Genomic DNA, 17,830 nt, shown 5'->3' with positions numbered 1-17,830 from the left:
CTATATTACATAATGATACTACTCTAGTTTTAAGTTAGACGATAATTAAGATTAGTAAATACCCTTGGCATCTTAGAGCTTAAGCAGTGTGCCTTAATATTATATTATACTATTGAATAAAAAAAAAAAAGCCAGTTGTCGTATGTTCGAGCCCCGACCTGGAAGGATTCGTAGTGTCTGTAGGATTCATAGTACTAGCCATGCAATGATTCTGTACGCTAAGAATCGGCTACGAAGTCTGTTGAAACAGAAAGGCCAAATTCCACAAAAGGAATGTAATGCCAAGACTTTGCTTTGACACGACCCCGTCGACAAATCAATCCACTTTTTATGCATACAATATTGAAATAATGCTTACGAAACAAGTTAAATGTGGTAAATCCATCAACAAATCACCGAGATACAAGCGCTTTAAATTAGGTTCTCAAAATGTATCTGGGAACGTTCTAAATTGTCTGTTAGTTAAATCCGGAGAATCAAAATCAACAGCTAATTGAAACTCAATATACCCAAGCGACTACGATGTGGAGCAGATAGATCCAACATCGTCAACTTTTAGCAAATGAATGTAACTTTCATTTTTGTCATCCACTCTCAAATCAAAAAACTTGCCTCGATCACAGTCCGAAACAGCGATGCCAGATCGTGCGCGCTGATTTTTCGTTTTCTTCGAGGTAAAAAAATCTTGTTTTATCCATCTAGTGGTGTAATGATGCCTTTCTCATATTACTTATATTTTCAAAAATATCACTGGAAGATTCTGTCAAGATTTTCATTTTCAATCTTGAATAAAAGAAGAAACTTTGGGTATGAACTAACATAACATTTTCAATTTGTAAACATTTATGTCAAGTTAATTAGAATATTTTTTTATTTCGCATCGTCGCACTAAATGATTAAACACACTACACCCTATAGATCTGGAACCGGAGTTCGGACTCGGATGAAATTAAACAGCAACCTATGAGACTATAGGAACTTTTATTTGAGCCTAAGTTTGCGGAAATCGATCAAATCATCTCTCGTTTTAGAGTTTTTTACCGCTATTTCCGGTACTTCTGAAAACAGTATAGCCGAAATCGGTTCGTTTAGTAAATGACTAATATAGCCTACAAATTGAATCAGTTTTGAGCCAAATCTAGAAGAATGTTACCCTTTTTCGCATCGTCGCTCTAATTGACGGTGTGCAATTTTAAACAGATTTCACCCGATGAAAGCATGATGAAATTCAATAACAACCTAATGCACCATGAGAATTTTTATTTTATGAGTGACATTATTTGACACATACTCACACACATACATTGCACAGCTCGATGAACTGTGTCGAATGGTATAGAACACTTAGGCATGGGGTCGAATGGTATAGAACACTTGTTCTCCTGAAACCCTGCACACTTTACGAGATTGAACAGAGCACGCTGCGAACGGATCAAAGCCGGTAGTGTTTTCTTCTTCTTTAGTATCAGCACTAGTACATGTTTTGCATCGTCATTTTGAAGGACGATTTGAATGTTCGGCACTCATCGCCCTATAATTTCGGAAGTCGAATCTGTATATTCACTAACTAACATGTATTTTGTATATTCACTAACTAACAAGATCTGCCAACTATATGAATTTAGCAGTAAGTTTTATCAAAATGTGCACCTCGTTTTACCATCGCTTGTGAAAATTTTCACTAACCGCACTGTAATACCGGAATCGGATCAACTTTTCATGAACTGTTAAAAAATTTTAAGACCTTTTATTTGCTTCTTAGTTTGTGAAAATCGATTTAGACATTTCCGAGAAAATTGAATGCGATTTTTTTCATAAAGTTGCACATATTACCTTGTATTTCTGGAACTGGGAGTCGGATCGAAATGAAATTCAGGAAAATTTCTTGAGACCCAAAGATCTTTCATTTGAATCTGAGTTTGTGAAAATCGGTTCAGCCAGTGACATTATTTGTAATTTAGCCAGTGACATTATTTACGATTTACCGGATTGATTCTATATTTGAAGCCTTACTCTTCGCAAAACCTTCAAGCTAAACCCATAAGCTTTCGATTTATATTGAAATCTTTTAAGAAATTGCAGTAATTGCTGTGTTATAATCAAAAGAAGAAGTAAACAAATTTGCCGTTACGCTCTTTTGTCGTGAGACTATCGAACTGATGGCAAATAAGACCAATGTGCCAATGAGTTCACAAGGTTTGGGTGCATTCTGAAAGTTCAACAGTTAGTTAGTTCAACTGAATTCAACTTGCTCAGGTTTTCAATGATTTAACCCAGAGAAATTTATCGGCCGGAATCGATCCGATTGTCGAACCGATTGATCACGTTCTTCTACCATCATTTGTGATAGTTCGTACGGTTGAGAGCATGACATCATTATGGCCTGCTGTGATTGGTTCGTGGAAACATAGGCAGATTTTAACCAACTTTTCAATGTTAACTATCCTATTGAAATACTGAAGTGGTGTAAACATAAATGTTTAGGTAAATTTTTTTCGGATCGATTGGTAGTTAAATTATTTAAATCCATAAACAAATGACTGAGTTATAAGCATTCAAAATTTTGAAAGAAAAAGGTTACGCAGCTAGATTTGTATGACTCCGTATAGTAAAGATTCAGACATATTTAATGCCAAAATTTTTTTTCCATATGAAAATATTTAACCGGACAACATAAAATGAATATTCTTACAAGAAAAGTTGCACATTTTTGAGTTCATTATTTTAGTAGAACATTTTGTCATGAAGAAAACTGATTTAGAAGAGTTATACTTAAAATTGTTATTTGGAAAAGAACCCTAATCTAGTATATATAAATCGTCCTAAAATGAGATCGCATTGTGATACACCTAAAAGAATAATTAAAGTATAGCTACGTGAACAATTAGGTGAATATTTTCCACCTTACTTTTCACATAGTTTCTAATGGATTGACGTTTTTTAGCGGTTTTATGGTGGACGGCTAGGTGGCATAACAGTTATGCACTGACATAAACTATTATGCACTGACGAGTCTAAGACAGTATAAGCGTCACATAAATAGTGTGGACTTTGCGTCTGCTTAGCGGTTTAAATTGAACTGTTAGGCGGAGATGGCGGTTCAATTTGAGCTGCTTTAAGCACTGATGAGCCGAAGGCGAAACGCGAAGAAATCGATTCTAAGACGAAACGTAAAGAAAACTAAACAATGATAATAATAAATTTTGTAGTAGGTAATATTCGAGACATAACCGCGAGATTGACGTAGCACGGCACTCATTAGATCTTTGTAAAATGGTTTGGATTCTGAATAAAACGAAGGTTACCTTGTTTCCAACTTTCAACACAGTTTACAATTATTTCCCCGAGCCAAATTCCGAACAAATCGGCGCACAAAGTAAATCTGTCACTTGCTTGTGTGCCCTTCCCGAGTCGTGGCACCCATGAAGTTGGACGTTTTATGTATTAGTTGATTGTAAAAAAGATTTTTTTATAAAATCAAATTAAAAAAGATTTTTTTATAAAATCAAATTAAGGTATATGAGGAAATCCAATTAATTCTTTGCTTGATTCTATGTAGAGACACTGAGAATGGTTAGGATATAAATGATATGACCGTAGTTGCGGATTATAACACTATCATTAAGGCGATTTATACAAGTATTCTATCTGTTGTGTTCATACTTTGATGAATTTTTCGCACTTGTTAGAAGTGAAAGCCGTACTGCGAACGGATCGAACGATGAACATAATAGATCAAAAAATCGAAATCGTTCGTTTTTTTCTGGCGCAGAAGACTTCACCTTTTCTGTCTGTCCTGCTGCAGAACTGCACACAGTGCGAATCGATTCAATACTAAAGTAATTTTTGTGACGGGTTTTCTTTTAACGTGATTTCGTTTGCACATTTTTCCAAAAAAAAAACCTTTCTAACGGCTATAAATATAATAACATACAGGATTTTGAGGTTGATTATTTTATTTCGGATTATCATTTTCCATTTTTCGGTCGATTAAATGTATTGTTCTGTTACTCGCACACAAACACGCACAAGCTGAATGATGTAATCGCGGTATTCATTTTAGGCTTTCAGTAGAGGGTATTTTCTATGATATTGAATGCTGTTCGAATCATTTTTCTCGGATGCGAAGCCTTCAAATGCTGGCTTTATTTGCACTCGTTTGGTGTGAATTCCGCACTGCGAAAAGTACTCAAAGCTGATGAAATTATTCTAATTTTGCACTAAACTGATGATTTTTCCCTTCGATATGCAAAAAAGTAATCTTAATAGTTCTTTAGATAACATTTAGAGCCATTAGAACGGCTGATTTTGTGTAATGTTCCCCATCGGCGTCCACTTTCCGGTGTCTTTTCTCCAACGACCAGCAGCTGGATGACGCAAACACTTTTGTTTGAAGCAAAACTCACACTGCGAACGTCCAACAGCAAATATGCTCACAGAAGAACTAGTTATTGTTGTTCTGCGTTTAGGCTTGAGGAACGGAACCTCACATTCGCCATTGACTGAAGCACCAGTTGAATAATGCCGGGTGTAGTTTCACTGTCTTGACGTAGATGGCAGCCTGCGCACTCGGTATGTCTCCGTTTGTGAATTATCATTGACGCAAACTAGCAAACGTCCAACGGGGTTATTTATAAATTCGGTTGATTTTTATGTTTTGTGTTTGGACCTATTGTCACACTATTGTAAAATGTTTATGTGATAAACATGCACACTAAGAACAGTTTACATCTTTATAGATGCACATAAATGGAGCGTCGCGATAAAGATAAGTCATATCAGTAATTTCACAGTTAATGTAGCATAAGCTTACATCGATATAGACGCGAAGTTTATTTTTACATGTTTGTAGATGTAATATTGTGTCATCACCGAAGAAATTATGGCATGTTTAAATTTACGTCAAGTGTAAATTTCATTTTTTTCTAAGAGTGTGGCATTAACAAGAATCTTACACCTTCTTCCATTCGTTTCGAGAAAGGAACGTGATGTGAAATTTTGAAGATGCAATCAGGCGAGTATAGTAAAGAAAGACGTAGTCCAACATAAATGATGGATACAATAGATGAGTAAAGACTTCAACGTTTTTGAAAATAATATTTGGAATCAACTTAGTAACACATTTAGTGGCAGAATTCCTCCTGAATAATTATACCAACCGCTCAAAGGGTCACACGAACCTGTAATGAAGAATGGCTGAAGCGCCTTTTTGTTTGACGTTTTCCCCGGATCACTCCTTAAATGAGAATAAGAATAATAAACAAATAAATTTTATTAAGCTCATAGAGTTCTGATGCTGCCATCTAGTGAGAACTTTTTGAAACATAATAATAATATGAAATTTTTTTACAGATGACATTTTCATAACACTGATGGTCGATAAGGGCCCCCGAATTGAGGTCCGATTAAGGTAAAATTTTACACATCTAATTTTTTTCTTGTTGATTGACACAAGATAGAGGATTGAAGTCAGAATTGGCATCAACGGGAAACAGTGTTGGTGATTGCCGATAATTTGATAGAAGCTGCTCGATATTTATCTATATTGTATACAACATTTTCAATCCGGTAGAAGATGCTACAAGAACTCGTGTCTCTCAATGCATGAATCGTGAGAAAAATTTTCTACATTTCTTCGCTCCACTTCATACTCTGAGTATTGCACGGCCCTTAAAAAATTTTCAGTCTGGTAATGATCAGTGCTGTGTGGAATTCACCAAGAGAGAATCGCAAGTTGACAATTATTGCAGACAATCGAATCGATTATTCGACTTGATGATTCTCATACTAGGTTGCAATATTTCAAAACCCTTGTGTGGAGCGTTCACATACATTTTCATGGACACAACTTACACAAAGGTTATATGCACATAGTTAGAGTAAGCGGCAATAGTAAAATGATTATATCGTAATTATCAACTGCCCATATAGAATCGGATCGCGCACCGAGAATAAGCGACCGTTTGTTGCTTCAGAGAGAATCCCCACAGAAGCGTGCTAACGCGTGATGCTCAGACAGGTCATCAAAAGAAATTCGCTCTCGCATTAGTGTCCATTCTATGTTGAATGAACCATACCGGTTTTTTTGTTGCTGCGATGATATCCGTCTCTCTTTGATGGCACTGATTGAATCGTGTGAAGAGTTGCTAGAGAGCGTTTTTGATACGATAAAAGCCATCCTTGGCAAATGCTGATTCGCGATAACAAAAAAAAATGTTGAAGCGACGAAAACTTCAAATTTACCGTCCAAAATTGAACAATGTCAACCGATCAAAGCGCCATCTGCATATCATTGTCGGTGTTATCAGGTTTATATGGAATGCGTGAAATTTTACAAGTCAATCGTGTAATTCAAACTGCAGGAAACCCATCCGCAAGTATTCGTTTTAATTTTTTTTTTCAGTAGTGGTATGTCTTCTGGCGTTGTTTACAGCAATTCAAATAGGAGAAACAGGATTCTGGTGAGATCGTTCCTTAGAGATATTTCACATTTTTCTCATTTACAATGCCTTATTATATTTTTCCTTACTAAAAATCGGGCTAGACTGAACTCCGCCGATATTATTCGGGGAACGTTTGACCAATGGATCTTTTTTCCTTCGGGTTAAACGCTAGCCGGCTACCCTGAGCTGATTATAGCTGAATAAAGTATTGTTCTATCTCGTTCAGATTTTAAGATAATTTTTTAAGCTATGATTTATTTTAAGGCCATCCTAAAACCACTATAACCAAAAACAAAGTTGTTTATTTGGTCAACTAATGTCTCGAAGATACCGAATCTCTAAGTCCAAAGATGAAAGCGAAAACAATTGTTTCCTGCTAAATTAGCTAATAGTTTTCCTATAAATATGAAGTGAATGGTGGAGCTAATCGAATCTCTAATACACCTTCAGTCAACAAATGTTAAGTCAAACTCCTGAGCGTTACAAAATGGATACCAAACCAACCTTTTAGGATAGCGTGTTGTATCATGCCGTGCCTATGCCATTTCGAAAAGAAAAACATAATCAAATTAAAAAAAACCGACACTGGGGTAACACCATCAACCAGGGTTGTTGAAATTAGGTAAACCTTTTTCCAACCCAACCCAATCCCAGCCCAGTTACACCTGATACTAAAGTGCACCGTCACAATGCAACACAGTGCCAAGGCGCGTGATGTTATCTCGCAATTTTCCGTTGGTCACGGTTAGCCAGCTCACAAATGAACAGCGCCAACGCGATGAAATCAAACCAAAATCATCACTTATTTATGAAAGTAAAAAAATAAACCTATCCAACACACTTCCTCACTGCGCACTGCGGATTGGGTGAACGACGAAAAAAAAAGTTTACCAAACGAACTGGAACTGATATGAAGCAACTTCAAAGAAATCAGCGCAAAAAGTTTCGAAAATGTTGCACAGCGAAAAGCTGTCAGTTTTAGAATCTATCAATTCGCGGGTTATCGAAAAGAAACCGAATGCGCGAAAGGAATTCACTGATAGTTTTGTTTTTCCCTTTTGGCCATGATCATCATCACAGCATCAATTGTAAGAGGAAACCGTTAAGTGTGTTGTGTTCGAAGTTTTCACCTCTCTCCACCGCTTCTTTATTACTATTGTTGTGGTCAACGGACCTTCTTCTTTCCGCTTGGTCCAAGCAAAAAAGTAAACACCGTTCGGACGAGAAGTTTTTTTCCGTCGCTCAATTCATCTCATTTCTCATCTCAGTCGATGGTTGTGTTTTTCTCCTTCCGACTCGTTCGAGTTCTGATGATATCAACCAAGTTTGAACTCGAACCATACGCCGGCTACTTTCCTTCCTCCCACCAGGTTGAGTGTTCCGAAGATAGTTCGAGTCGACCAGCGAAATCAGGGAGATACACTGTGAAGATGTTTCGTTTTCTAAGCAAGTTCTTACCGAGATCAAGCAGAGCACAGCAGTTCTTTGTAAGCACATCGGAACCGATAAATCAAATCGATCAGTTATGGTGTTGGGTTGTGTTGTGAAGTTTTGTTTTGGATTCTTCTCGCTTGCTTCAGTCGTTTCCCAGCGTTTCCCGGCTCGACGAATCGCATTCGCTAGGAAGCACCTTCAATCGACCGCGGCACTGGGAGGTTGGTTAAACGGCGCGACTCTGCCGGTAATACGGCCAAGATGGCACTGACACTGACGGTAGAAGTGCTAGAAAGGTGCCATTAAACGAACTGTGTGTGCAAGTCGGAAAATGAATTGACCCACTTAAGCCATTTGCTTTCGAAGAAAAACTTTTGCTGCTGCTACTGTTGCTGAAATTGATGGTAAGCGAAAGATGCTAAATGAAAATGGAAACAGAGAAAAAACAAAACAATGAAAAACCGGGTCACCTGAGATCGGATTAGTCAATCGGAGCTTGGTTTGGACTGTCATTGTTGTGGTCGGAGAGAGGTATTCGTAAAAAATAGCATAGTTTGTTTGAATCTGTCAAGACTTATGGCAGTTTATGATGGGGAGTGTATTTTTACAGTGTAGAACTATCGAAAGGCTCTGATCCGGATTGCTTAGTTCAAGTGTCTTGAGTATATCACCATACGATTCAATTCATCAAGAATAGCTAAATAGAAGGAAAAGTTCGATTCAGTCACAATAGAGTAATTTCAGAAATGTGTAACAGGTCTTAAGATTTCACACACGAATCCGACCCAAGACTGACTTTTAAAAACGGCGAATAATTTTTTGACGTTTTTTGGCGCCTCTTCGAAATTCGCCCTGTAAATAATGGGTAGAACTTATTCGTGAATATCTCGAGTTGTACTAAACGCAACAGCATAATTCATCGTGCATGCCATCAGGAATAGGATCAGCAACCAGAAGTTAATCAAACAAATAGCACAAATAAACACGCACATATCAGTCCTGATTTCCAATTGGACCAGTAAAAAAGGTAAACTATAGTCGAAACAACAGATTATCAGTAATCGCATCCAGCTTCTGAAAATTGGATCTGGATTCGGGAACTGAATTTTGGATTTGATTCAGGAGCCAAGTTCAAAAACTGAGTTCTGAACATAATTTCAGGTTTAGAATTTAGATCCAGAATACAGATTCGGAAATCATTAAAAAAGGGACTGGAGTCAGTCCGCTAGGAGATTGATAGCACCTCTTATCTACCTCCTTAGGTACCTCCGGACAATACCAGCCTAGATGCCGGGCGGAGTCCGGCGGGCTAAAAAATGACTCTAGAACAGATCCACTGGGTTCCTGCTTCCATGTTGTAAAAGGCGACAATTGCAGGAGTTTCATTTTCCTTCCAGTTATCAGATTTTTTCAATGTTTCATATTTGATTACTCTATTTTACTGAATTATCTCTTCATTCGACTTATCAATTTTCAGATAGCTTCGGAGAAAAGTTTGATTTTGTATGTTTTCTTCTTCCATGTTTTTTTTTATTCAATAATATAATATAATATTAGATACACTGCTTAAGCTCTAAGATGACAAGGGTATTTACTAATCTTAATTATCGTCTAACTTAAAACTAGAATAGTGTCATTATATAATGTAGTATCGGGGTCGCGGATTCTCGAGAATCCAGCTTTCAGCTGGCGATTTCTTCCATGTTATTGTTTGTCTTTCAAGATTATAAATTAAATGATAAAATTAAACTATTGCAAAATATTACAATGTTAATAATAGAGATAACATATATTGAATAAATAGTAGGAAAATATTTGTTTGTTTGATAAATTAATAAGCCGGCAGCTCAGATCAACCAATATAACCAATTAATCATTTAAATGAATAAATAAATAAAATAATAAAGTGGAGATAATATATAATCAACACGCGCGTGAAATCTGTGGACCTATGTTTGGTGACTTAAAATGATTTTTTTTAAATAACTTTTCATTAGAATATGAGTTAAAATTAAATTATTAAGATTTAAATTGGGTGTTCAGCCACAAGTGGTGACTTTTCAGCCCTATTATATACATGATTTGGTTATTACCACGAAGACATCATTTGCTTCCGCAATTCTGAGATTTTTGTGTAGGGAAAATTCTACTTGTGTTGTGTAATGGGGAAAAGGAACTTATATACTAACTTACTAACTAATACAGAGAGCGAATCGATTCAATTGAAGATTGCATCGATTTTTGTCGGAATTTGCTTATAATATTATGTGACATTACATCTAATTGTTCTATATTTGTAAGTCTGTGTAACTCATTTGTACTAAACCAGGGAGGACGCTTCAAAATCATTTTCAGAATTTTATTCTGAATCCTTTGAAGCGTTTTCTTCCTGGCGGAACAACAACTTGACCAAATTGGTACTGCATAAAGCATGGCTGGTCTGAAAATTTGTTTATAAATTAACAACTTGGTGTTTAGACAGAGCTTAGAATTTCTGTTTATAAGAGGATATAAACATTTAATATATTTATTACACTTTGCCTGGATTCCTTCAATGTGATCCTTGAAAGTGAGTTTTTTGTCATACGTTAAACCTAAGTATTTTGTTTGATCAGACCATGTCAATTCCAAGCCATTCAATTTGAGAATGTGATTATTGTTTGGTTTAAGAAAAGAAGCTCTTGGCTTGTGAGGAAAGATAATTAATTGCGTTTTTGCTGCATTTGGTTTAATTTTCCATTTTGACAGATAATCACTGAAAATATTTAAACTTCTTTGTAGGCGACTGCAGATCACTCTTAGATTTCTACCTGTGGCTAACAGACTTGTGTCGTCACAGAATAGCGATTTCTGACAACCAACGGGTAGATTTGGAAGATCAGAAGTGAAAATATTATACAAGATTGGAACTACACTCGAACCCTGCGGAACACCGGCTCGTACGGGTAGCAATTCAGATTTACAGTTCTGATAGCTAACCTGAAGAGTACGATCAGTTAAATAATTTTGAATCATTTTGATCAAATAAATAGGAAACTGGAAATCAGACATTTTTGCTATTAAACCTTTGTGCCAAACACTGTCGAATGCTTTTTCTATGTCTAGAAGAGCAACTCCAGTGGATAACCCAGAAGATTTATTTGATTTTATCATGTTCGTTACTCTGACAAGTTGATGAGTAGTTGAACGTTCATGACGAAATCCAAACTGCTCTGGTAAAAAAATTGAATTCTCATTTATATGAGACATCATTCTCAACAAGATAATTTTTTCAAAAAGTTTACTGATAGAAGAAAGTAAGCTAATTGGTCGATAACTTGATGTTTCTGCTGGGTTTTTATCAGGTTTGAGGATAGGAATTACTTTAGCGTTTTTCCATCTTTTTGGGAAGTAAGCTAATGAAAAACACTTGTTGAAAATTTTAACCAGGAGTCTCAAGGCAACATCGGGAAGATTTTTAATAAGAATATTAAAAATTCCATCATTACCAGGAGCCTTCATGTTTTTAAGTTTCCTAATAATTGACTTAATTTCATCAAAATTCGTCTCAATAATGTCATCTTGTAACAACACTTGGAATGAAATATGATCATATTTCAGTGAGACTTCATTTTCAATAGGACTCACAACGTTCAAATTAAAATTGTGGACACTCTCGAACTGCTGAGCAAGTTTTTGAGCTTTTTGCCATTTGTAAGAAGTATTTGATTTCCTTCCTTGAGAGCAGGAATTGGTTTCTGAGGTTTCTTAAGAACCTTAGAAAGTTTCCAGAAAGGTTTAGAATATGGTTTAATTTGTTCAACTTCTTTAGCGGAATTTTCATTTCGCAAAAGAGTAAATCTATGTTTAATTTCTTTTTGTAAATCCTCAACTATGTTTTTCATAGCAGGATCACGAGAACGTTGATATTGTCGTCGACGAACATTCTTCAACCGAATGAGCAGTTGAAGATTGTCATCGATGATAGGAGAATTTAATTTAGTTTGAGCTTTGGAAACTGAAAGATTTCTAGCTTCAATAATATAATGATTCAAATTATCAATTGCTGTGTCGATGTCCGCAGAATTTTCTAAAATAGTTTCATGATCCACATGATTTTCAATGTGAGATCTGTAATCCAACCAATTAGCTCTATGATAGTTGAATATAGAACTAATTGGATTAATTATAGCTTCGTTGGAAAGTCTGAATGTTACCGGAAAATGATCTGAGTCAAAGTCAGCATGTGTAATCGGTTCACTACAAATGTGACTTTGATCCGTTAGAACCAGATCAATTGTAGACGGGGTTTTCACGGAAGAGAAACAAGTCGGATTACTGGGATGAAGAACTGTAAAGTAACCAGCTGAGAGTTGATTATGAAGTATTTTACCATTACTGTTATTTTGCCTACAATTCCACTGGACATGCTTAGCATTTAAGTCCCCTTTTACGAAAAATTTCGGTCGATATCTTGTGAGTTTCTGCAAATCGCCTTTAAAGAAATTTAATTGTTCGCCTGTGCAATGGAATGGCAAATATGCTCCATCGATGAAATAAATTCCATGAATGGTTTCAACTTCAATTTCCAAGCTTTAAATAACTTTAGTATTGAAAGAAGGTAAAATTCGATGTTTAATTTGCCGTTGGACAAAAATGGCAACTCAACCACCCATTCCAAACTGGACTGTCATTATGACTCTTTCAAACCAACTAAAAATTAATAAACCGGAACCAAATAGTTGAGATGTGAATGAACACCTTTGAGGATACACCGAAAACGGGTCGAAAAAAAGGTCCTGCTAATTCTCAGTTGAATAAACGTATACTGAAGGCTTTCGAGCAAAAGAAGGAGGTTTCAGTTCGGGATGTGGCCAAAAAAGTGAGCACTTCGAAGTCAAATGTTCTTCGTGCTAGAGAACGTTTGAATCTTCGAACCTATAAGAAGCAGAAACAAGCAAAACGTAGTCCGAAACAAGAAGCATCAATCAGGCCGAGGGTTCGAAAGCTGTACAATACGATTCTTGCTGGAAATTTGAACTGCATAATCATGGACGACGAAACCTACGTGAAACTCGATTACAAATCCTTGCCGGGACCACAAAATTATACGGTGCGAGAAGAGCAAGTGTTAAACCAGTCCGAGACATCGATTGAAGTCGAAAAATTTGGTAAGAAAGCTATGGTCTGGCAAGCAATTTGTAGCTGCGGTAAGATTTCGAAACTCTTTATCACCACTGCTTCAATGAACAGCGAAATATACATCAAGGAATGTTTACAAAAACGACTTCTACCCATGATTCGAAGCCACAAGGATCCTGTTGTCTTCTGGAAAGATCTTGCTTCTTGCCACTACTCGAAATCAACGGTAGAATGGTATACTACCCAAATTGTCACTTTCGTCCACCAAATTGCTCACAACTTCGACCATTTGAGGAATTTTGAGCATTAACGAAGTAGCAAATGTTGAGAATAATATTCTGTTGTTTGTAGTCTAATATTATAAGTATATCGAATAAAATTTGAATATCTAACACTTGTGAATTATTTACAGCGAAATCAAAGTGCGTCCATGCTTTCTGGGACAGTCTTTACTAACGGCATTAAGGTTGCTACGGACATGTTGCCATCAACGGATACAATAACTTTATGTTCGGAATACGAATCCAGAGTTCGACGTCAACATTTCAAAAGGGCCTAAAAACAATTGAGAGATTCTCTTTGTTTACTTTCTCTTTCGACTATATCTGCGTTATTATGCAAACGTTCGTTACATATTTGGTACTGTTGGAAACATGGGGATATTGTCTTTTATTCTACACGAATACTTTGTAGGTACACGTGAAAATTAAGGAGATATTCACAAAAGAGAAAGTAAACAAAGAGAAACTCTCATTGGTTTATGTGCCCTTATGAAATGTTTACATCGAATTCTGATTCAGGAGTTCAACTTCAGAGCTCGAAGAACTCTGGAACAAAACTCATGATATGAATTTTAGATCTGAAAACTGGAACTAAATATTCTTTTTCTTCTTCTTTCTACTTCGGAGCAAATGTCAGCTCCTAATTGAGGGCCAGTTCCTTTGATCGGAACTAAATTTTAGATCTGAAATCTGGAACCTAAGTTTCGAAACTGATTTCTGAGTCAGAATTTAGTTCTTGAATTCAGCATAGAATTTAATTCTTAGGTTTAATTTCCGAATTCATTTGTTCATTAAAAATCTGAGCTCTTTGCATTTCATGTCTAAATATCTCGAATGAGACAATGAGAAATTTTATTTCTTTTTATTCGCAGAATTATACCGACGAAATAAAAATGTAATGTACGATACAGTTTTAAAAGCGAGTGGCAGGTCGTGTCGTCTATTGTTAAAATGATAATTGTCATCAGAAACTTAAGGCTCTAAAATTATTCAGCATTTAAACCTTTACTTTATAATTCACACCAGGCGCGTAGCCAGAGAAAATTTTCGGGGGGGGTTTTAGAACATGGTGATAAATCAACACATGTACAATTTATATCACAATGTTTCCCATGGGTTATAATTTTTTGTTTCGGGGGGGGTTTGAATCCCTGAAACCCCCCCCTGTATACGCGCCTGATTCACACTATTCAAATTAACAACAAATAAGCGTGTTTTGATTGAGTTTGAAAAAATAATTTGTGAAAGAAGGCGGGTGAGTAATGTCAGAGACATAACTGGATGACGTGAATACAAATAAAACGGATATGCTTTTTCCATAGTTCCGAATATCCATAATCGTACGAACTAGTTGAGAGATTGTGTGAACCGAAATTTTGGATTTTCATCACTTTTCCTGTTACTAAACTCCAAATACTTGAATTTTCAATTCTATAATCTTGGTAATTTCATATTAATTGGATTTCTTGTTAGTATAATGGTTCAATGCTAAATTCATAATATGTTAAAATATGATTTCCCAGAGTTTCAATCTTGAATTATTGTTTTTTCCTCAAATATCTACTTAGGATCTAAAACTTTATGTTACACATGAAACCGAAAACATTCAAATCTTTGTTTCGGTTTTCAAGAGAATTTTTTAGACTTCTTTTCATTGAATATTTAAGTGTTGTAAATGCGGGAAAATAGCAAGTGTGTGTCGGCTGCATCAATTAGAATATTACATTGCAGAACATAGTTCAAATTGAATTAATTTTATAGTAGAGCTAACTTTTACTCAGTTACAACAAGTAAAATTCCATAATACTTTTCTGTGTCCATACCTTCTCGAATACCTTCGGGACCAGGAAGCACCCGTAGAATATATCAACACGTCCTCCAACTCCGCTTGCGAAAATATCACCCACTTCTTCAGTATCAAATTTCAATCGCTTCACCGCACCAGACAAACTAACTTCGGTCCCGTGTGTACAGAAAAGTTGTAAATTGAAACCGTTTCCTCAATGACCGAAACACACACACACAGATACAGTGTAACATTCTTCCTTCAATTATTACAATTAATCAATCAATCGTAATCGATATCACTTTCGATAGCATGATGCCACGGCCGCCCCGGAGAGTGTTTTTTACTTACAAACACACACACTTTTCAGACCACCTCGATTCCACCCCGAACAATTCGGATTGCCATCAAGTCAAACAGCCGCACACTGAAATGGGCACTTCAACAATTAACATATAGTTGCAGCACCGTATTAGCACTTTGTTCTTCGTTTCCTGCGGCTCAGGCAGCGGCACACAATCAATGCAACAGCATAATCTTCCGAAAACTGACTTCTTACTCTTGCTTCGCGCTCACGCTTCGCCCGTTAAGGCATTTATCGGAATGCACTTTTTCCTCACAACAATGCAGGCAGTTTGTCTTCTTGGCGGAATATGCCAGTAGCAAGCGAAAACGCCAAACGCACGACCAAGCGGTCAGAGAGAGCCTGCGGAGTCACGACACCAAATCACGCACCAGATCACCACTGATAACACCGAGATCGAATCCGGAGCATTAAACCCGGAAGGAGCCTAAGGACACGAAAAAAGAACTACTGGCAAATCAAACCTTCCACGCGCACGAGTTGGACCCAACTGAGCCTACTACGTACTGGTGTACTGGCATACAGCCGTGGCTAGACGGTCGGACTGGAATGAAGTGCATCTTCATTCATTCTTCCGCCAGCCGAACGAACTGGTTTGCTAGATCGCCGCACCGAAGCAAAAACCCGAACGATGAACAACAACAACAAACCGAAACAAGCACCGAACCCGAGCCGAGCGACGGCAAATTGTAAACAAACAGCTCATGACAACGCGAATGAACTGGACTGCGAGGTAAAGAAAACGGTAACGGCGTTAGGTTGGCAGCTCTGAAATTGGAATGAATCTATCCGGTTAAAATTGAGCAACTTATTTGCGCGTTGAAGGCGCTCATTGAAATTTACTAAATTCACAACTTTAATTGTGAGCAATCAATAGTGTAAACTGCAATTACGTAACGACCCTCTTAGAAAAAACGTTCAACAGTGGTCTTTCATTGGTCCAATACGTTGGATCATCGGTCCAATGAACGTCCAATCAATCGTTTAACGGGAGGCCAACACGGGACCTTCGTTTGCCGATTTTGAAACAGACCGTTGAACCGAATGCCATTTTTTTAGTTCAACAAACCCGGAAGACAGAGGTCCATTGTTGAGCCATTTTCAATATGAGGAGTTGGAGCCCCGTTGGGCTAGTTTTACTGCACAATTTCCGAAGTTTTGTCCACTTATTTTTTTAAACTGACACTACATACCTGAACAATACTTCTACTTCACGTACACTCAAAAAAATATACACGATATTGATATGTGTCAACATACATGAATACAATAGAAGAAAGTAATTATTATTCATGAGCTCCACACATATTATCGATTTGGTCTACATAATACTTGTTGTATGATTTCAAAATTTACTTTCTATGCAAAGGTATATTCAAAATAATGTCATAAACCTTTAACTTTGAATTGTACCGTTATATAAAATTTATTATTATAATTAATAAATACATGACATCTACTGTCTCAATATCGTATTTGAGGTAGAATGGATGAAATCGATAGCAATAAAAATACTGCGCATGTTGTTTACATCATACATTTAAAATGGCGTTTTTTGAATTCTTTGGCTGCATGCAATACTTTTAAAAGTTGAATCTGTTACAAGATAAGCACTGTCATACATATAGGTTATTACCTATGATTAATGGAAAATGTGTATGATACCGCAATGGAGCGTAATGGAAGATGAAAGTTTAGTTTGAAGGGATGATTCAGTTGGATGACAATAAGTAAACAGTTGTTATGTATTTCAACAAGAATATATTGAAAACAATACAAAAACTACAGTTTCGTGTTCTGAAATATAAATAGTGATTTATAACAAGTGTCGATGTTTTACAGACAAGTTGATCTAAAATCTAAAAACTACCGTTCACAAAGCACAAATTTGTGGGAGGACCGTCAAATTCGTTAACATTAATAATTTTAAAATCTTCAATTTTAGTCAGTGCCTCGTATGCTAGTAAATGTTCCGAAAACCTACCTACTTTCCATATTTGACACGCTATAGATATCTGGTGATTCACTTTCAGTACATTAATTATCTGATACAAATGTATGGTAAGAATTTCAGTAAGTGTAAGCAAAAGTTGGTTTTGTATGACGTACCTCTATAATTTATCCAATCTGATACAAGAATATTGGCATTGATAAATAAAAAATGGATATGGAATAGGTAACTTTTTGAAATACGGTTGTTGAATAAGATTGGAATGTTTGAAATTTCCATCAAAATCTGCGCGGAAAAACAGTTTGTTATGAAGATTGTACACAAATTCTAAACAAGCTTTTAATCCAAGAGAGTAACAAATATTTTTCCTTGAAGTTATAACATGTGAATATTCCTTGAACTGCTTATGTTTCGCTTCGAATCTAAAACACATCATTTTACATGGTGCAC

At 36.3% G+C, this 17,830-nt stretch overlaps 1 protein-coding gene across 1 annotated transcript in view; it reads right to left on the bottom strand.

Moving 5' to 3' along the window:
* Positions 1–15,959, bottom strand: part of LOC131430575 (putative uncharacterized protein DDB_G0277255) — a 349,494-nt gene extending 333,535 nt beyond the window's left edge. The window contains exon 1 of the mRNA XM_058595648.1: positions 15,103–15,959. The gene's annotated coding sequence lies outside the window, so the exon portion shown is untranslated. The remainder of the gene's footprint in view (positions 1–15,102) is intronic.
* Between the last annotated feature and the right edge of the window lie 1,871 nt (positions 15,960–17,830).

Source organism: Malaya genurostris, chromosome 2 (assembly GCF_030247185.1).
Source record: "Malaya genurostris strain Urasoe2022 chromosome 2, Malgen_1.1, whole genome shotgun sequence".
Taxonomy (NCBI): Eukaryota; Metazoa; Arthropoda; class Insecta; order Diptera; family Culicidae; genus Malaya; species Malaya genurostris.
Note: the sequence above shows the minus strand (reverse complement) of the source record. Positions and strands in the feature narration are given on the sequence as shown.